Source organism: Pogonomyrmex barbatus, unplaced genomic scaffold, assembly GCF_055798465.1.
Source record: "Pogonomyrmex barbatus isolate J1 unplaced genomic scaffold, ASM5579846v1 scaffold12, whole genome shotgun sequence".
In the NCBI taxonomy this organism is placed as follows: domain Eukaryota; kingdom Metazoa; phylum Arthropoda; class Insecta; order Hymenoptera; family Formicidae; genus Pogonomyrmex; species Pogonomyrmex barbatus.
In genome coordinates this window covers 4685727-4694795 of record NW_028297108.1, presented here as the reverse complement: position 1 = coordinate 4694795, position 9069 = coordinate 4685727, and the positions used below count along the sequence as shown (strand labels likewise).

The 9069-nt window shown below is 38.0% G+C and overlaps 1 protein-coding gene across 5 annotated transcripts in view; it reads left to right on the top strand.

Annotated features, from left to right (window-relative positions):
• The first annotated feature begins 375 nt into the window (after window positions 1–375).
• Window positions 376–9069, top strand: part of LOC105428261 (dipeptidase 1) — a 123131-nt gene continuing 114437 nt past the window's right edge. For 2 of the 5 annotated variants that reach the window (XR_016138132.1, XM_089071856.1), the window contains exon 1: window positions 449–587. The gene's annotated coding sequence lies outside the window, so the exon portion shown is untranslated. Of the gene's footprint in view, window positions 588–9069 lie in introns of all 5 variants that reach the window. The other 3 variants (XM_089071859.1, XM_089071857.1, XM_089071858.1) reach the window with 3 other exon arrangements.

Sequence of the window (9069 nt, the reverse complement as noted above, 5' to 3'; positions counted from 1 at the left end):
GACCATCGCTGATAGAGGAACGGGGAAGAGACGAGAGACGAGAGAAGAGACGGAAAGATGCGCCGCACGCGCCGTGCCGCTGCTGCTACCGCCGTCGCCGCCGCCGTCACCTCCGCCACCTCCGCCATCTCCACCACCTCCGCCACCGTCGCTGCCGCCGCTGCCGCCGCCGCCGCCGCTGCTGCTGCTGCTGCTGCTGCTGCTGCTGCTGCTGTGATGCGGTGGAGGAGAGCGCGAGCGAGGGTGCGCGAGACATGGAGTCAGGAGATGAAGCTTTCGGGGGTGGTTGCCATGGCAGCTACCCCGGCCGGGAACAGCAGACCCCAGTCTTGCCGTGGCGGTCGCCGAGTGCGCGACGGCTCCGTTTTCCTTTTCCCTCGCGTTCCCGCTGCTCTTTTTTGTCCGCTCCGCTTCGAGAACCGCGGAGCGACCTCCGGCACTGTGTGATACAGATTTCGGTACACGTCGCGTCGATTTCTTGGTGAACGTCCAACCCCCGGTGCCGCGGGGATCTGAGTGAGTTAACGGAGTTAGCGAACGCATACAACGTCGAACGCACGATTCAGATCGTCCGCCGCGACAGAAATGTAATGCTCTCGCAATCGTGAAAAACCCGGTCGACGACGACAGCTCCTTCTTTTTCTCTCTTTCTCTCTCTCTTTCTCTCTCTTTCGAGTCTCTGCTCCCTCTCAATTTCTATTGCTTTCCGAAAATTTCTCTTCCGTAAACATTTTAGAAACGCTCCGGAACATTCGTATCCTGATCTCGTACACGCGGTGCTCGATCTTCGTACATGGATCCCGGATAGATCTTCCTCTTTTATTTTAATCTGTAAATACGCATCGATTATGATTATGGGGAAATCGAGATATTTTTATTCAATTTTAAAATTTCTAATTTTTATTTGTTTTTGTTAAGAATACGATGTAACGAAAAATACCGCACTTATATATTAAGCGGAATATTTTTTATCATCTTTAGACCACGATTTTACAGAGAAATGGAGAAATTTTTATGCAAAATTCTAAAATTTCTAATTCTCATTTTTCTAATTTTCTTTGTTAATTTTCTAAGTTTCTTTGTTATGAATAGTACGTGAAAAATATCTTATATATTAAGTAGAATATTTTTATCATTCTTATAATTATCATTCTTGTATCGTAGATTTGCAATTAACGTAAACAATATTTCGTTTTATTAAAATTATTCTATTATAATATAACAATTCTCATAATTCTTATACATGCTATTTGTCATAATAAAACAATAGCACATATGTAATATTTATATTACATATAATGCACTACAATATAATGCGTAACACGATACATAAACAATTCATCATCGCATCGCTTAGTTAGTTACGATCGCATTATTTTCATGTGATATCCCTCGGCTACTTAATAAAACCAAAATTACATCCAATACATCCAATTAAAATGTGAACTATATGTAAAGTCCATTATACAATTGAGAGAAGTGGTTAAAGCCCCGTGTAATATCTCGACGCGTGATAGTGTAACCAGATTTACACCGTAATGGTATGGTATGGTTGAAATGTAGTTGATACACAATTAATCAAAGGGTCGTTTCGCGTGGAATCGTCGTGTCTGAGGGAAACACAGTCCGAATCCGATATCGCGTACTACAATTCCCGCGGAGTGTCTCCGTAAGACGTCGACGTAATGCCGCGGTTCGTAGCAAAACCAAATTTACATCGCAGCGCATAGTTAATGCACGGTTACCACGGTCGAGGTCTCGCGGTGGATCCAGCCCGTGTCTTAGCGCGGGTATTTGTCGAATGCGCGGTGACCTACTCTTATCTCCCATTTTCCTCCGTTGCGGCATGACAGTTCGGATGAAAGTTTACCTCCGCGATGCGCGAGATGAATTCAGATCTCGGCATCTCGGAAAGTAATCCACATGATATTTTTGATATTAATCTCGCGCACGATGGGACATTATTCCTCGCGAAATTAAATTCGCGAGATAGAGTCACGCCAATCGCATCACAATGATCGGATCGCTTTTCCTCTCTCTCTCTCTCTCTCTCTCTCTCTCTCTCTCTCTCTCTCTCTCTCTCTCTCTCTCTCTCTCTCTCTCTCTCTCTCTCTGTTTCTCTCCGTCTCGGTGCTCGTCTCGTGCAACGGAAACGCAATCCTCTCAATCGCAAGGCTGCGACGAACTCGCTGGGGCCGAAATGAACTCTCCTACAAACGTCAACATTTACTTACAACTCGGATATTGCTCGCAATGTGCAGCTAGATCTAATTTTTCGAGATGAATCTCATGATAAACTCGAAACACTCGCGGAAGCTCTTCCTTTACTCTCGCAATCTTGCCTCTCTTCGATATTATTGATTTGCTGGACAAATATAACGAAAATAAACTATCTGATGGACAACGTCTGTTCACAATTGGCTTTTGAATTGTAAGGGAGACAATTATTTCGAATATGTTTACAAGCTCGCAGGAGAATATCGACTTTAATTTGATATTGACAAATTTGCTACATATTATTATATTATATTGAAAAGTATTATTTTTATTCATCGGCTAAATGATATTTGAAAAATGCAAAACCTGCAGGCAAATGTTGGACTTCAAATAAGTAACTCGAAATAGGGATATTATAGAAATTTTACGCCTTTCATGCGCGATAAAATAAACGTTCACCGGATGTTCGCCTAATTGATTAATTGATTAATTCCGATTAAATGGCGTTGCGTTAGAGTAATTAAAAATACGCCCTGCTCTCTGACATTCATTTATATTAATACAGACATTATAAACGATGCATCGAAATAGCGTTCGTTACGTTTTGCGATTCCGTTTTCATTCCGATGCGGTATTTTCCATATGAATATTTTGTTGATAGTTTATGATATAAATATCGCAATAAAATTAATAGCTGCTCGTTTTCTCGTGTCTGCAAATGTTACAATCCCGTTCTTTGAAGTGTTGCCTGCTATGGAAGAGAAATATCAACCCCGAAGGAATGTCTATCTTGCGAAATACGAGATACATTGTGCAAAACGTATGTTAAACGTATGATAAAAATGTAACGGTAAAAATCCATGGTACAAAGAATCTATAATAGATCTTTTTTCCTCAAGGAAAAGAAATAAAATTTTTTTTATAATTCCAGGGATAGACATTCGAGATTGGTAGCTTCGTTAATATTCGGTATAACTGATATTCAAAGCTTCGCGGAACTTTTATTGAAAATAATTTAAAAAAAAATAACAGTGACGGTCTCCACTCGTGTAGAATTTCAGAGTATAATTTTCTACAGTAAATCCCTACGTGGATTTACCGCCGTGATATGTTCGGCGATGTCAATCAATGAAATTTTTATCCATCCGAGATATGCTTTCGAGCGATAATTTTCGATATGTTTCCAGTCGTCGATATCCGTGTTCAATTGTATTTGCACGACTCGACGTGACGCCGCGCCATGAACGTTTGCGTAATCGTAACTGGGAAAAAGTATTGTCTACTCCAATCAATCTGGATTTACTTCGTCAAGGTGAATTTAGGTCGCGAGAAGAGTTCTCTCGATTGAGTGCCGACACGACTGCAGTTGCAATCGTTGATTACGAATCGCGCCGTTAAGTTTTTCAATTGTAATTTACTTTACAATTTATTTAATCTCCAATATGCAATATGTATAAATAAATTGCACATTCCCGAACCGAATAACAGATCGCAATACGCGTTAAATAAATCTTTAGATATGCTATTATTAAAGGAAGATTAAAACGAGAATTATCGGAGAACCGAAAAAAGAATTGAAATTTTTTATATATATTATTTATTAAATTTTTCAATACAGCTGTTTTGACTTTTAATGGAATATATTAATCTTGTACATAACTACGTTGTATAATAATAGAAGAATTGCGATCGTGCAAAAAGCCAGTCGCTCGTGAGCAATCATGTGACACAAGGGAAATATGGAAAAAAAAACTGATCGGTTATTTTCTTACACTGAATGGTACATCTGAAGTGCGAGCAATAGCCAAGAGAATAATTTTTCTCGCATGTTGCATGTTGAATTTATTGTATCACGTTCATTGGTACTTTTTATACAGCATTAACGATAATAATAATCAATTTTAATATAAATTCTATTTATATTAAAAGTAACATGCCGTGGATAATTAAATCGCTTCATTAAAAGCATTTGACGTTGTTAAATATGGAGGAATTGGAACGGTGTCATATTTGTGCAGAGTGCTCCGTGATTCCGTTACACTTTTCCAGCTTGCGTAGATTGACGACCTCGTCGGCGGCTCGCAAAGGATATGGGTGAGAGATATATTTTACCTCAAGACAAATTAGAGAATAAAGAGCGAATTCCGCGCGTGGCGCGAACGCCCGCCAGATATCGCCGAAGCTCGTTTTGAGCACGCTCGAGAATTTAATTGCTAGCGTTCTTAAGATTCTCAGCGGAAGTTTCTTTTCTGTGCCACTACACGTCTTCATTCTTCCGATCGTGGGGCACCCCCTCCACCCCCGCTAACATGTTTGCGATTCTATTCTCGTTCTAAACGTGCTGACATTATTTGCCCAACTCTTTCCTCTTCTTTTTTCCGTATAAATTTATTTTCATATAACCCGTCCACGTAAAGAGAAGCGTATATCTTGGATCATACATTACGCGTCGCATTTCTTCAAGAAGTCTTCTTCATTCTTCTCATGACGAAAGATATTATCACATTTCTGTAGAATTCTTCCCTGCGATTTTTTCATCATATGCGTACAAGAGATTATCAAATTAATAATAATAATTTAATTTTACGGCATGCATATGAAAAGTATTTTTTTTTTTCTATGAGCTTTCTGAATTAAATTGTAAACTTTGAAGAAAAGGATATTTTTAATTTTGCTTTTGCCTCGTTTTCCCTCTGTTTCTCCCTTTTTATTCTCTCTTCTTCCTTTCGTGTATAGCACGACGACATTTTAATTCGTCTCTCTATCGGATCAACGGTGTCCCGCTCGTGTATCGTGTATGAATATTGCATAAACGCGACGCGCAATTTTCCCTGTGCATCGTCGGATTGACAAATTTACCGCGGACGCGTCGGTGGAACTTTGCGGAGTGGACACCTCGTTAAAGATCGCTATGCAACTCGGTTAGCTCGGTTAGGAAACTACATCCGATTTTCTCTATCGCAAATAGATAAGCTGTCGAGTAATTTTCAAAATTGAGATGACGCTAATTTAGGAGAAGCTTCAGAGAACCTTCAGTAAAAGTAAACTATACGAACAGTTATTGATACGATTGAGAAAAATATTTTAAACATAACATAAATTAAACATAACATAAATTAAAAAATATTTTAAACATAACAAAATATTTTAAGCATAAAATTTTAAACAATAATTATTCGGTGATGTAAAATACGAATTTTCTTGAAAACAGAAAAATTGAGAATTGTAATTAAGGAAAATAAATAGAAAGATACACGTGAAATGTATAATGATTTCAGAAAACATTAAACAAAATATATTTTCTTACAAGTATAAATATTCTAAATAAATAATGACTAAAGAAAAAATGTGTGGAAAAATATGTAAAAATGTTAAAATGGCTCGAGATTCTGACAGTAACAATCGTATTTTTAATTTTTCTCTTAATTTTTACTGTTTTCCACCTAACTTGTCCATCATATTACAATCCAACGTAGATTTTTCGATCTAACGAAATGGACAAAACAGAAATTCAATTTCTTTAGAATTGGCAAAGCTTACAAAATGAACTACGAAAGTAGAAGTGAAAGCAGGGAAAGTAGAAAACATTTCGCATCTTTTCTTCGTCCCTTTAAAAGGCCTTGTTCTTTATTTAATTTCTCTTGAAGAACATCGTGAGAATTGCACCTGCTTCCTTTCTTTCCTTCTTTCAGTGATAATAAATCTTCGTGACTATACTCTCGTTGGATCTCAGTACCAGAAATTCTTCAAATCCACAACCTTCTTGTTACCGCGCCCAACGATTTGTGGATAAAAAGAATAAGACAAAATAAAATAGAATAATGCATGAAACTAGACCCCGCAAAGAATTAATTCTTCACTATTCATGCTATTGTCATTATTATATTTATATTTAATTTTCGCAGTATTTCGTGAAATCAGAAATCAATATGTCTCTAATCGTAATATTTTGATTTTTAACGATAATAAAACATTATTTATATAAAATGCATATTCCTCTCAGATATTTTATAACATCTTTCTGCTTTCTGTATTCTTTCTATCTTCAAATTAATGTGTAAAAGTCAATAGAGATGTAATACCAACATAATATTCACTTTATTCAACAACTACATAATATTCACTTTATTAACTTCATTAACTTCCTCGAAACAAGCGAGCATCTTTATTCCCAAACAAAAGTCATATAACTTATATTACAGTTAATGCCTGTCGCGAAGTTTCCATTCAATCCAAATATTATGTAATCAAATAAGATTTGAAACAATCTAACTAGGTGCGTATTCCTAACTGTAACAACACTTACAAAGCTTTCCCTCGGGAAGTCGCGAGATAGACGTAGCAGCAGCAACACCACCACCACCGAACTGTCTCTCTACTCTTTTATTATTATTATTATTATCATCCTCATCCTTCCGCAAGATATCGCACGCATTCGTTCGCGGCCGGGGGAGCTTATTTGTTATTCAAAGGACGTCGTAGGAAGAAATGCAAATGCTACCCGGCTAGGGGTTTCAACGCTTTCTACGCGTACCGCCATGGCTTCACATTTTCCCGCGTCACACATATATTCCCTCTCTCTTGCTAACATTTCAACCAGTTGATTCGCCGTTTCGCTTTTTCCTACATTTTCATGATGGGAAATTGAAAGCCTGGGCGTAAGAACCAAACAAGCCCACTTTTTTTTTAGCGATGCGTCACTTGGCAATCGATAGTCAGTGACGAAAATATTATTCAACTAGCAGTATTTAAAAAATAATCGCCTATTTTTATTTATTATTCAAGTAGATGCGAACTAAATAATATTTGTGTGTGAATAATCAATTATTTACTGATTTACTCTTCACCATTGAAAAATGGACATAATATTAGATGTAAATTAAAATAATAGTGAGAAAAAGTTATTTATTTATTAACAATTTAATTAATAACATATCGATCGATCGTAGAAAGACGAAAATTTTTCTTATTATACGTATTGCAAAAAAAGAAGAAAAAAAAACGAGAACTCACACATGATTTCTGCAGCAATCTAAGCGCGTCGTAAACGTTGTAGCAGCACTTTCGGTATTCACTTCTCAATGGAATACGATGAAATGCTCGATAAAATTTCAAAATGTCTCGGACAGCTTCTTGGCTCTCTCATAAGATTTGAAAAAGTGGATTCACGCTACGACTGGCTCTCTCACAGCTGGCGCTTGAATTCCCATTTAACACGTCTTTACCTTTTCAAGCTAGATGTCCCTTTCCCTTTGGCTTCTATTCTCATTTTATATCTGCTGCTAAATGTGGCTGTGTGATTCTCACCTCGTGATAACATCAAATGCGATCTTGATATTCGATAAGCAAAACTAAAACATCGGATAATCACGCTTAATGTCGCTGAATGATTAAGGCTTAAGCTCTTAATATCCACCTGCAGATTTTTAATGATTATTTTTTAAAATAAGTATTTCATGATCCCTGTTTTTATCGAGGGAAATTACAGTCATGTAATATTCGTTATTTTATTACATGGCCATCGAGGGAGCTTGTTAATAAAAAGGGATTATCTTCGAATAATGTCGATGTGTAAACAACATGCTAATCCGGTCGATTATAAAATTACTACATACAATCGAGGCGTTCGATTAGAATATGAAGAATTCGAAATGATAGCGCGTGACTCGCTTAAAGTCAACCGGGGTTACATTAAATCTCGAGATTTTCGAAACGGAGTTTGAATATCAATGGCGCGAGCGCCGCGTCGCATGCGAGATTAAACGTAGTCGTCGACGAGCGGCACTTTATTCGGCTGTAAATTTCATCGGCCGCGCGACGATATCGGCGACGTAATTATTAATTTAATTAAGTCGCGCGACGACGCCGATTCATCCCCCAATACTTCTATCGCGAATCACCAAGGAGATCTTCGTGATTCCCCGGCAATTTCTCGTGTTTCTCTCGCGGAAATCTGTAAATGCAATCGCGCTTTTTATAGATTTTCGATAATTAAAGTCGTGCGGAAAACGCACACGCGCGCGCGCGAGCACACAGCGGAACCGTCGTGAAAACTTGGCAAATGATGCACATTGTTTGTATGTCATTCGATTTACGGTGCGCAAACAGCGTAAGCGAGAGCGACGACCTACTTAATATGTATTCGCCGGGAGTAACCGAGAAGCGACGACAGTTATTCGTAAGAGGAAGGATACACTTTGCACTTTCGCGCACACTAGATTAGTCGCTTTCCATGTAAATCGTATACGGTACATCACGGCGAACGTACTTTCGATTTTAACCCTGAAATGCACGGGTCTTCGATTAAGAGTGAATAAATTAAATCTCGCTTCCTCAGTTCCTTGCCACTTACTTCCCTAGATAAAAGATACGAGATTTTGAGGAAAAAAAATAACTGATTAAAAATGAGCTCTTTCTATTCCTTCTTTTTTTAGAACTTAATTATTAAAAACATACGAAATTATTGTGTATTTTCAATCAAAGGCTTGATGCCGACTTGAAAGTAAAGCTCACGATTGAAGAAGGGTCTACATAAAAGTTGAAAATAAACGTCGTGGAGAATAACGGTTGTATTGCACAATTCAACAATCGATTCGAATCGCGCCTCTGTCAAAGTGAATCGCCCCGACTAAACTCGCTTCCGATCAAACTGCGTTACGAATACAATGCAGCACATTTCTAGAACCGTCCGAGCTTGTTACCGAATAAATCGTTATCTTGTAATTGCCGCGCACAATAGCTAAACATGTCTATTATCCGTCTCTTGCTCTCGTATTTGCTAGAAAATACGTTATCCAGGAATGTTGCGAACTTTCGCGCAAATTGGTTCGTTTCATTACGCTTTCATCGAGT